Here is an 11,464-nt window from a genome sequence, read left to right on the forward strand (position 1 = left end):
ATGGAAACAGACCCTTCGGCCCTTTGAGTCCCACCGACTAATAACACCCATTTAGTCTATCCTACATTAATCGCATTTTATTTCACCAACATTCCTATCAACTCCCCCAAATCCTACCACTCAATACTAGGGGCAATTTACAGTAGCCAATTAACCCCCAACCTTTGGGATCTGGGAGAAACCCATTGCGGTCACGGTAGGAGTAACAAACAATATTAGGGGAACTCAGCGGTCCAGCAGCATCAGTGGGAGGAAAGGAATTGTCGACGTTTCGGGTCGGAACCCTGCATCAGGCATTGGAGTTAGTGTGGGGATGAAATGTTAGTCCTGTGCCATTACGACTTACCAAAGGGACGTTCATGTTTAAGCGGCAAATGTTGGCCCGTACAATATCAGCATGGGGCAAGCTATTTTCCGTGTGTGTTTTTGTTTTCTCCGACTCGGGCAAAATATCAGCTGCTGGGTCAGGAAACGGGGAAAGGCCAGACGCTTGCATCGCGATATGCACTGTCATCTCACTGCAGGCAAGATAAATGTAAAAATCTTTAGTTGGAGTGTGCCCTTCCTGGGTCCAACAAGTTTGGGGCCATGGTCTACCGGCTGTCGATGACGGATGTTTCACTGCTGTTGCAAGCACAGGAGGAAAATCAGAAAAAGGTGGGGTGGGCAAGAACAGAAGAAAGCGGGGAGCGACGGCATTATTGTATCGGAAGCGCGCCCTACATTTAAATTCACCGTCCCGGATGATTTTCATAGGGAATGCCTGAAATCCTGCGCGATTTTCTCGATCCTACAAGATCGTGTTGTGGGCTGGTCCCAAGGCGGCTGTCTCGGAAGTGGTACTTGTCCCAGCGTCACCCAACAGACTTGAAGGCAGGGATTTTGCGGTTAATGGTTGGATCTTTCCAGCGGAGTCCCTCCCGAGCACCTTAAATAAACTCCACTCACAAGCTTTATATTTTTTTTGAAATACAATGTTGACAACCCAATCTGGATTTTTCAAGAACGTTCTGGGTAATCCAGAAATCATGCCCGATCAAAAGTTCAGCAGAGGAAACTGCACCTGGGCTAGTGGTAATGCGACCAAAACCAGTCGGTTAATTTGCACTAAACAGCCACCCAGTTTTAACCATTTTGCTCACAGAAAGATTGAAAGTTGAACATTGAGAATTACGATTGAGGGCCAGGGGGAAATTAATTGAAAATTGCGCCGAAAAGGACGACCTCACCGACCCCATTCAACCGCTGTGCGAACTCTGGCGATGCATCTCGACCCGCCCCCACGTGTGTCGGTACCATGGGACAGCCTGGGGATTGTAGTGTACAAGTGCCCGCGAGAAATTGACTTTAGAAACTACACGGCCCGGCATGCAGCGTGGCGGAGAACATGATCCCTCCCAACGCCTGCAGCCTGGTGAGGGTGGACAAGAAGCGGCAGACCGTGGGCAGTGTATTTGAGAGTGATTATTTATGGTGCATCCTCAACGGGATTTACAGCCAATGAAGGTAAAACAGAAGATGCCGGAAAGCTCAGCGGTCAGGCAGCGTCTGTGGAAAGAGAAACGGTCTGAAACGTTGACTGTTTCTCTTTCCACAGATGCTGTCTGACCTGCTGAGTTTTTCCAGGATTTTCTGTTTTTATTTCAGATTTCCACCCTCTGCATCCTTATTTTCAGTTGCAGCCAATGACTTTTGTAGGACATTCAGTTGATGTAGCAAAATAAGACCAAAATATGCGTACCCTGAGATTCCACAGTTAGCAGTTGAAGCAGATAATAGGTCGTTAGTACTTTAACCCTAGTTTTTGAAATCACCTGTAGAGTCGTGTTATCCTTAAAGACGGAGGCGCGTCCTCGTTTGTTTTTAATTGTCCACCACAATTCGCGACTGAACGTGACAGGACTGCAGAGCTTGCATCTGCTCCGTTGCTTATGAAACTGTATTGCCCTGACCATAGCATACTGCTTCTGCTGGTTAGCATGTCTTATAGTTTCACCAACTTATTCTGGACAATTTATGGATTTTTGAAGGCTGAGTAAAGAAGCACATAAGAATGACTCAATATGATGTTCTCTTATTCTTCTGAACGCAAGTGAATGTCGGCCAACATTAATCACTCCTCAGGACAAACAGCTCATTTCCAGAATCAGTATATAAAACTGTAAGTGTTAATTATGGTGGAATCTGAAATTGAAATAGATGAAAACTTTGTTACAGAGTCAGTAAAGTGACTTGGTTTAATGGTAACGCTCCTATTAGAAGAAAGTCAAAATAAAAGTGCAGATACTGGAGCCTTCTGACAAAGGGCCTTAGACCTGAAACGTTAACTCTGTTTCTATGTCTGTAGATGTCTGTCTGACCTGCTGAGTGTTTCCATTACTTTCTGTTTTTATTACATTCTTAGTGCAACTTGGAGGCTCAAGAGGCAAAACATCAACACCAAACTGATCCACCAGGCAACAGATGACTAGGGTATAATTATGAGATTCAGACTAGAGCTCCAGCTGAAGGAACAGAGGGATTATGAAGTAGGATGACCCACAAAGATTAGGACGCATGGCAGGTTCTTTAGTTTGTATTACTGTGTTTATGGTTGTGCTGATTGATTAGACGTGCTTTATATGTTTCACCCTAATGTGTAATAAAGCACCTTATGACAGGTAACAAAATTCTTAGCTTAAGAGTTTTGATTGTTTTTTTTCCTTAAAAAGATTGGGGAAACACACATGTATAAGCATAAAAAGCTGATGTAAGTCACAGGTGAGCTTCACTGTAGTAGGAGTCCAGCTGCAAGTGTGAGCCACAACCCCAGAAGGGTCAAAGAAAAGAAATTCAAATTTCTATATAGCCTGGAGAAACAAAGGACTGCAGATGCTGGAATCTAGATGAAAAACATGATGATGCTGGAGGAACTCAGCAGGCCAGGCAGCATCCGTGGAGAAAAGCAGGCGGTCAACATTTTGGGTCAGGACCCTTCTGTATAGCCTTTCACAATCTCAAGATGTTCCAGGGCCCTTCCCAATCAATGAAGTTCTTCTGAAAAGTAGCAATTGCTGTTGGATAGGTTGCAGATAATTTTAGGTAATTGGATTGCCCACAGGACAATCAGATGCTGCTGAACCCCTAAATGTCTCCACCGTGCCCATATCCATAAAAGTGTAAGTCATTCATTACATTGTAAGAAGAACATGTTTCTGCAAACTTGCATAGACTGATTTGTTACACATGCTTGCATACATGTGTAAACGTGAGTGGGTCCAGTTATGCTCACAACATTTGTGTCACACCACACCTAGTAGAATAATGGTGAAATGTCCATGAGCACATTTCAACTTTCAGAGGGATGAATTGGATATCTTGGATGATGCTATTATCCTTAAGACTTATAATAACATCATGAATTCATTGAAGATGCAGTGGAGCTCCCTACTTGCACAGACACATATCCAGAAACTGAAAACGAACAGAGGCCCACTTGGAAAAGTAAGTCAGTCCCAGACTAAGGCCTTAGGTGTGGAAGATGCAGTTCCAAACTTTACTCTGTGCTCAATGATCTAGCAGCATTTTGGATATGCTGCATTAATGTTAAAATAACACAAATTATTTCTGCTCCTTTCTGAGCTATGATCATCCCTCCCTACTGCCTTTATCCCAATCTGTTTTATCAAGGCTACCACTCCTCATTTTCTATTTTGCCTATTCTTCTAAAAGTTGCACATTCTAGAATATTTAATTCCCATCACTGGTCACTTTGCAATCATGTTAGTTCACACCTATTTATTTCTATCAATTTCATAATTTGTCTAATTGTTAAGGATGTTCCATGCATTTCCCTCTTCTTTGACTCAAATTGAAGGCGTGTTGTATGCTGTCTCTTTCTGACAAGCTACTTATCATTATCCATTTAACTTCCATGCACTGTTGCTTGTCCTTCATCAAAGGTGAAGGACATCATCATCATCATCATCAGAGTTCCCCACCATCCGGGCCGTGCCATCTTCTCGCAGCTACCATCAGGCAGGAGGTACAGAATCCTGAAGTCTCACACCACCAGGTTCAAGAACAGCTACTTCCCTTTAGCCATTCGGTTCTTGAACCAACTGGCACAACCCTGATCACTAGAGTTTAGCAACACTATGACCACTTTAATCACTTTGCACTAAAGTGGACCTTTTTTGTTCTAATTGTGTTCTTTCTTGTCAAAATTGTGTTTAATTTATGTGAATGCTGCTTATCTGATGCTATGTGCCTGTGATGCTGCTGCAGGTAAGTTTTTCATTGCACCTGTGCATACATGTACTTATGTGTATGATAATAAACTTGGCCTTGACTGTTTCTTTAACTTTCTAAAATTCCCCTCAATTTATGTCACGTCCCCTAAATGTATCTGATCTATGCATAGCAAGATTCCACAAACAGTAATGTGATAATGACTGGCTCATTTATTTTAGTGAAATTTGTTTATCCTAAACCAATATTTATCCTAAATATTGACCCCAAGACACTGGGAAAAACTTCCATGCACTTCTTGAATAGCATCGTGAGATATTTTACATCTTCCTGAGAGGCTCGGTTTAATGTCCCAAAAGACACCACCTCTGACAGTGCAGCACTCCCTTGTTACTGCACAGAACATGAATTTCTGGAGTGAGGCCTCAAATCAATGACCTCCTTATTCTGAGGTGGAATTGCTAGCCATTGAGGCATGGCTAACAACTCAAAGATAATGAATACTTTCTTTATGCAGTCAAGCTGCGTTAACCAGTGTTTACATTCCTAATGTCTGGCTGATCATAAGCTTCGATGAAAGGTAACGAACTGAAACTTTCTTTCTTCTAATTTGCTGATTTTTTCCCACCATTTTTCATCCTCAACTGTACCATCACTGGAATCAGCAAGGACCAGAGCAGGTTGGTAATAACATCTCCTCCTCACTGACAATCAGCACAGATGCACCTCAATGATGCGTGCTTAGCCCACTGCTCTACTCTCTCTACACTTTTGGCTGTGTGGCTAAGCCAAAAGTCACCAATCTGATTTTAATTCAGATTTCCAGCATTTGCTGAACCTGTATTTGATTTCAGTTGAGTGGGTGGGGCGTCTGTGGTACCTGTCGATGCCTATTGGTGGCGCAGCTGCGCAGTGGAAGCTGTAGCAGTAGCGACACTGATCTGTCACCCGGGGAAACTGTTGCAGCAATGGCATTTAATAGCCTGCAGACGGCTGGTCGAATTGAGGAGCTGCTGCTCTGAAGTCATTAACGCTTTGTAATCCCAGCCTTGTCTGACAACAGGTCTCAGGATGTTAACACAATTCTTTTGATCCATTCATACCATCTACAGAGTGCACTAGGGCTACTCCAACAGCACCTCCCAAACCCCAAGAAGGACAATAACAGACGGCACATGGGAATTTCACACCTACAGCTGCCTCTCCAAATCATTCACCGCTCTGACTTGGAAATATATCACTAGGCCCTCATCATCACTGAATCTAAATCCTGAAATTCACCCGGAGGACTGCATCAGTTCAACAAGGCAGCTCACCAACACCTTCCCAAGGGCAATTAGGGATTGGCAATAAAGGCTGCCTTTGTCAATGACTCCCATATCCTGAAAGTATAGTACATAAAAACAAACGTCACTGTTACTAAAGTGGTAAAGATCTTGACTGCATAGAGCATTACCAGGAAGTGCCCAGTGATTTCTTCATTATGATTTACCCGATGTCTCTAATTCCTTTTGATATTGAACCTGATAGGAATTACTTGAAAACCAGCCAAGATTCATCTTGTTCATCTTCTGCATCCTATTAGTCATTACTCAGAATAACACTGGTGTTGATGACTAACCAGAGTGAGTCCAGATGGACCCAGTCATGAGATGAGGAAATCCCCACTGGGGTGCTGTGGGAAATAGACTCCTCCTAAACTTCAAAGGATGCATCTGGTCATTTAATTGATAAAGTCAATGGTGCATAATCACAGATGGCAATTGCATCGTATTTACAGTCCATAGTGAGTGGAGCTAATCTAGCATCAATAAAAAAAATAATCAATCCTTGAGTAGTTATAGTAGACATGAGAAAAGAATGAAAATTCTTTATCATAAGGGTGTAGAAATCTCCAAACATCTAAAATTCCAGATTCAACTAAAAAGGAATTAATGAAGACAGAGGATTTGTTTGGAAGTGCAGGATTTGACACAGATCTAGCCATCGAAGGGTTTAGGCAACAGTTAAAATCTCCATCCGTAATCACAGTGTGTTCATTTAAATTAGGAAAAAATGCAAACAGATGTTTAAAAAATTCAGGGTGATCCACATTGGGTGCATAAACATTAACCATAACAGATTTTTATTATGAAGCAGACAAGTAATTAATAAAAATCTACCATTTGGGTCTGATATTGTCTCATGATGAACAAACGAAATTGAGGAGTCCATAAAAATAGAAACTCCTTTCATCTTTGCTTGTGAATTTGAATGGAACTGTTGACCCCTCCAAAATCTAAAATTCGTTATCTTTCTTCCTGATGTGAGTCTCCTGAACGAAAATAATCTAAGCATTTAATCTATGAAAAACTTTAAAAATCTTCTTGTGCTTAAGCGGATTGTTTAAGCCGTTAACATTCCACGAAATAAAATGAATAGTCTTATCCATTTTAACAGATTAAAAAACAAATGGTATGTAAAGGGTTAATCTTGGTATGTCCGAGTCTACCAACAGGAAGAAATAAAAAAAAATTCAAAGAGGAAATGGATGTGACGACAATTTAGAAAAATTTGTAGTTTAGCCCAGAAGAAAAAAAACCTAAAAACAACCCCACCCCCCTCCTCCAACAGCCCAAAAACTGGCCAGTAGGCAGCCAGAAAGCTACCCTCTAATTGAACTAACCCCAGTTCTATTGGTGGCAGTAGTCCAAATTGAAAATTATATAAACCAACCATGTTTTGTCTAAAAATGAACAACATAATCCAAACAGAGATATCAAACTAACAACATAGTTGTGAGATTGAAACAGAGCCAAAATTAAAAAATACAGTTTAATAATTATTTCAAAAAGAAAGCAAATGATCAGTCATTTTTTTAAGTTCTTAATTATTATTAAAACAAAACATTAAAAGTATTAAAAGAAGAAAAAAGAAAGATTTAAATCTAAAAATTAATCGGATAATAAAGCAAGTAGGTAGTAAATCAAAGGAAAAACACTGTGCTTCTTCCACATTTCTTAGCTTCTAAAATTAAAAGCTAATTTAAAAGAAATTCCTTGGCCTCTTGGACAGATTTAAACCATTTGCGAGATTTATCAGGTAATGAAATTCCCAACCTTGCTGGGAATAATAATGCAGGATGATAATTGCTTTGATAGAGACAAGCCATAATTGGTTTGTAGGTCAGCCTTTCTTTCATAACTTCTGGGGTGTAATCTTCAACTATTCGAAACTTCCATTGTTTAAATTGAATCATTCCACGTCTACGAGCAGTACGAATCAGGAGTTCCTTGACGCTGACATAATGGAATCTCAGTATTACTGGCGGAGATTTTTGATCCGGAGCAGGTTTAGATCTTAATGCTCTGTGAATCCTATCCAGATTGGGCTGAACAGGGAACATTTCGGAACCAAACACATCGACCAAAAGATTAGAAAAGAATTCCGTAGGGTTTGCAGTCTCGGTGTTCTCTGGAAAATTAATGATTCTTAAATTTTTCCTCCTGCTGCGTCCTCCCAGCTCGATGATCCTCGGTTGTTGCTTTTCCAGGTTTTGCTTGGTCGTAATTAAGGCTTTTTCAAGTGAAAGGAGTTTGGCATCTCTCTCTTTACCAGCTTGGTCGAGTTCAGCAATTAGTTGTGTTTGTTTGGCATTTTCCTGGATAAGAGTATTTTGTTTGTCTTCAAAGTCTTTTAAAATGGACTTCAATTCGGCAAAGCTCCGATCAAACTTTCTATCCAGATTAGAAATAGCTTCCAAAGTAGGTTGGTCTCCAATACCTTTACCATTAGCAGAGGCTTTAGATCTGGTGCTCATTTTAACAGTTAAAGATCAAGATTAAACTTGTGCCAGTATTGTAAAAGACTTATTAAAGGGTGGTAAATGGTAGATTGAAAAGTGCCTGGACCAAAGCCAAGTTATAACTTAGTCCATCGAGCGCCACCAACAGACTCCTGACTCCTCCTAAACTTCATTGCACTCACGACACATCACCTCTCAAATTTCTCATTGACTGTGTCCCAAAGTGTTACTTTCTGAGAGAAATCAAGCTAAACTGGATTTGAATAAATTAGCGCTAACCCCAACCTTTCAATCTAAGGACCACTGTTGTTGGCAGAATCTCAGATGGCGATGAGGAGGTGTACAGAAGTGAGATAGATCAGCTGGTTGAGTGGTGTTGTAACAACAATCTCGCACTCAAAGTCAGCAAGACCAAGGAATTGATTGTGGACTTCAGGAAGGGGAAGACGGGAGAAGACACACCAGTCCTCATTGAGGGGTCAGCGGTGGAAAGGGTGAGCAACTTCAATATCTTGGGTGTCAACATCTCAGAGGAACTATCCTGGGCCCAACACATTGATGCAATCATGAAGAAGGCATGCCAGTGGCTCTACTTCATTAGGAGTTTGAGGAGATTTGGTATGTCACCAAAGACTCTTGCAAATTTCTGCAGGTGTACGGTGGGGAGCATTCTGACTGGTTGCATCATTGCCTGGTATGGAAGCTCCAATGTGCAGGATTGAAAGAGGCTGCAGAGGGTTGTAGACTCAGCCAGCTCCATCACGAGCACAACCCTCCCCACCATCCAGGACATCTTCAAAGAGGCGGTGCCTCAAAAGGGCAGCATCCACCATTAAGGACCCTCACCATCTGGACATGCCCTCTTCAGTTATTACCATCAGGGAGGAGGTACAGGAGCCTGAAGAACCACACTCAGCGATTTAGAAACAGCTTCTTCCCCTCTGCCATCAGATTTTTGAACGGTCCATGAACACTACCTCGTTATTCCTCTTTTGCACTGTAAAGTAATTTTTATGTCTGTACTGCTGCCGTAAAACAACAAATATCATGACATATGTCAGTGATAATAAACCTGATTCTGATTCTGAATTAGTTAGGGCGAAGTCATCTCTGTTTCATAGATTAAAATGTCATTCGGAATGATGATGAATACTTTAATTTCTCCTGGGTTGGAGTTTTGAACTGGTTAATCTGTACTGGAATGGGGCAGTAAATTAGTTACAATCTGCTGGCATTGTCACTTAATGAATTAACATTTGTTGGAACAGAAGACCAAATGGGTTAAACTCTTCTGGGATAGAACAGCAAATAAGTTTAAATAGTATCTTTAACATAGTAAAAGACCCCAAGTTGAGAGTTATCAGACAAAAAAATTGTCACCACACCACATAAAGAGACATTCAGAAAGATGATCAAAGGCTTAATTAAAGAGGAAGATTTTAAGAAGCATTTTAAAAGAGAGAGGTGGAGGAGTTTTGGGAAAAAAGTCCAGAACTTGTGGCCTTGGTCCATGAAGCCACAGCCACTAATGGTGGAGCGATTGGAAACCAGCAATGATCGAGAGGTTGTAATTAAACCTGGAAGATCATGGAGGAGGTCATGGAGGTTGGGGATGAGCAAGATTCTAGAGGATTTTAAAACAAATGAGCGAAGGAAGTCAATGTGAGGCAGCTGCTGATGGGCAACTGGACACAAACCAATAAGCTTAGTCACATGGTTCCTTTTTCACAACTTTGGTACAGTTTTAGACTTCAGAGATTCCAACCAAACTTCCAGTTTGCTGAGGTGAAGGTCTTCCATTTCGCATTTATGAGGGTATCTTGTCAGACCCACTGAAACAGGTCTGAGATCCTCATCAGAGTAAAGCACTGACCCTTATTGGGCTATTGGCTCCATCACATCAATAGGATTCAGAATTTCGCCTAAACCACAGATTTGACTTCAGGTGACTGAGGTTCATGGAAAGATCTATTTCCCATATTCCAATGTGCCTCTCAGCAAACCCAGACATCAATGATGAAATTCACCATCACCTTTGGCTCACTGAAGAGAAGGGTGTTAGAAGATCAAGAGGTCAAACCCAGCCCAAGACCCATGGGCTACTGGGCAGCAGTGATCACTGTCTTCCTTTATACAGCTGAGTCTTGTACTATCTTCAAGGTACTGGAGAGATATCACCAACATTGTCTCTGCTAAATACTCAACAACCACTGGAAGGATGTGAATGAACCTCAGTGTTCTCACCCAGGCAAACATTCCCAGCACTAAAGTCCTAATAACACTTAGTGGGCTCTGTTGGACAGGCAATGTCATTTACTTATCCAGCACCACATTCCCAACGTTCACACTCTAGCATGGGAAGGGATCAGCAGATGGACAGAGGAAAATATTCAAGGATATTCTCAATGCTTACAAAAAATGCCACATCCCTTCCTGGGAATCCCAGGTCCATGAGCACTCAAAGTGGAGAAGGAATATTCAGGATGACACTCAGAACCTCAAGTCCTTATGTTGGGAGCACATGGAAACCCAGCGTAAACAATGGAAAGGGTGAACCAACTCCCAAACAACCAAGCAGCATATTCTGTCAGACATCTCCTGCCCCATCTGTGAAAGAGTCTGTGGGTTCCACATTGGCCTCTTAGTCATCTCAAGACCCACAGATACTGGAAATAAGTCATCATCTATCCCAAGGGATTGCCCAAGAAGTAGACCGTCCCAGTAGATCAGTCCTGTCATCAGCTACATGCACTACCAGCTGTGGCTTAGGGACAGGTTTCCAGCATCTAAGATCAAAGGTTCAAGGATCACTTCAGTGACCTAAGAACATAATCCAGATGAATACTCCCAGGCATTGTCAGACATGTGGCTTCTCAGCTGAGACACTAAACTGATCTCCTGTTTCCCTCCAGTGGACGTAAATGCCCTCATGTCACTGTTTGAAGAGGAGAAGGAGAGTTATCTCTGGTGTCCTGGGACAACATTTCACAATTTATCTGGTCAGTTAGCACACTGCTGTTTATGGGATCTCACTGCGTGCAATTGGGTATTTCCCTGCATTATAACAGTGGCCTGGATTTCCCAGTCAGAAGCAAATTTGCAGCACTTACTGGTGACTTCAGAAAAGGTGTCTATTTTCATTGACCTTTGTGGTATGGACTTCCCCTTCCTCTCTGAGGTGAGTTGTTGTAGTCATCAGCTCTAGGGGATCTCTGGTATTCAGCAAACAGTGGATTAGTCAGACTGGCTGAACAGCCAATTAGGGTGATAATTCCTGGCCAACAGCCTGAGGTGACTCCCAAGATATGAGAAGTGGTCCATGGTCCATGTTTCTGGCCATGAATCTTTACTGTTAGAGGGTACTGTGATGCAGTGGGGGTAGGTTGATAGGGGACTTTGTTTTTGTGGACATTGAGTGTAATTCCTATCCTCTTGTATGCACGGTGAATA

This window comes from Pristis pectinata, chromosome 24, assembly GCF_009764475.1.
Source record: "Pristis pectinata isolate sPriPec2 chromosome 24, sPriPec2.1.pri, whole genome shotgun sequence".
In the NCBI taxonomy this organism is placed as follows: domain Eukaryota; kingdom Metazoa; phylum Chordata; class Chondrichthyes; order Rhinopristiformes; family Pristidae; genus Pristis; species Pristis pectinata.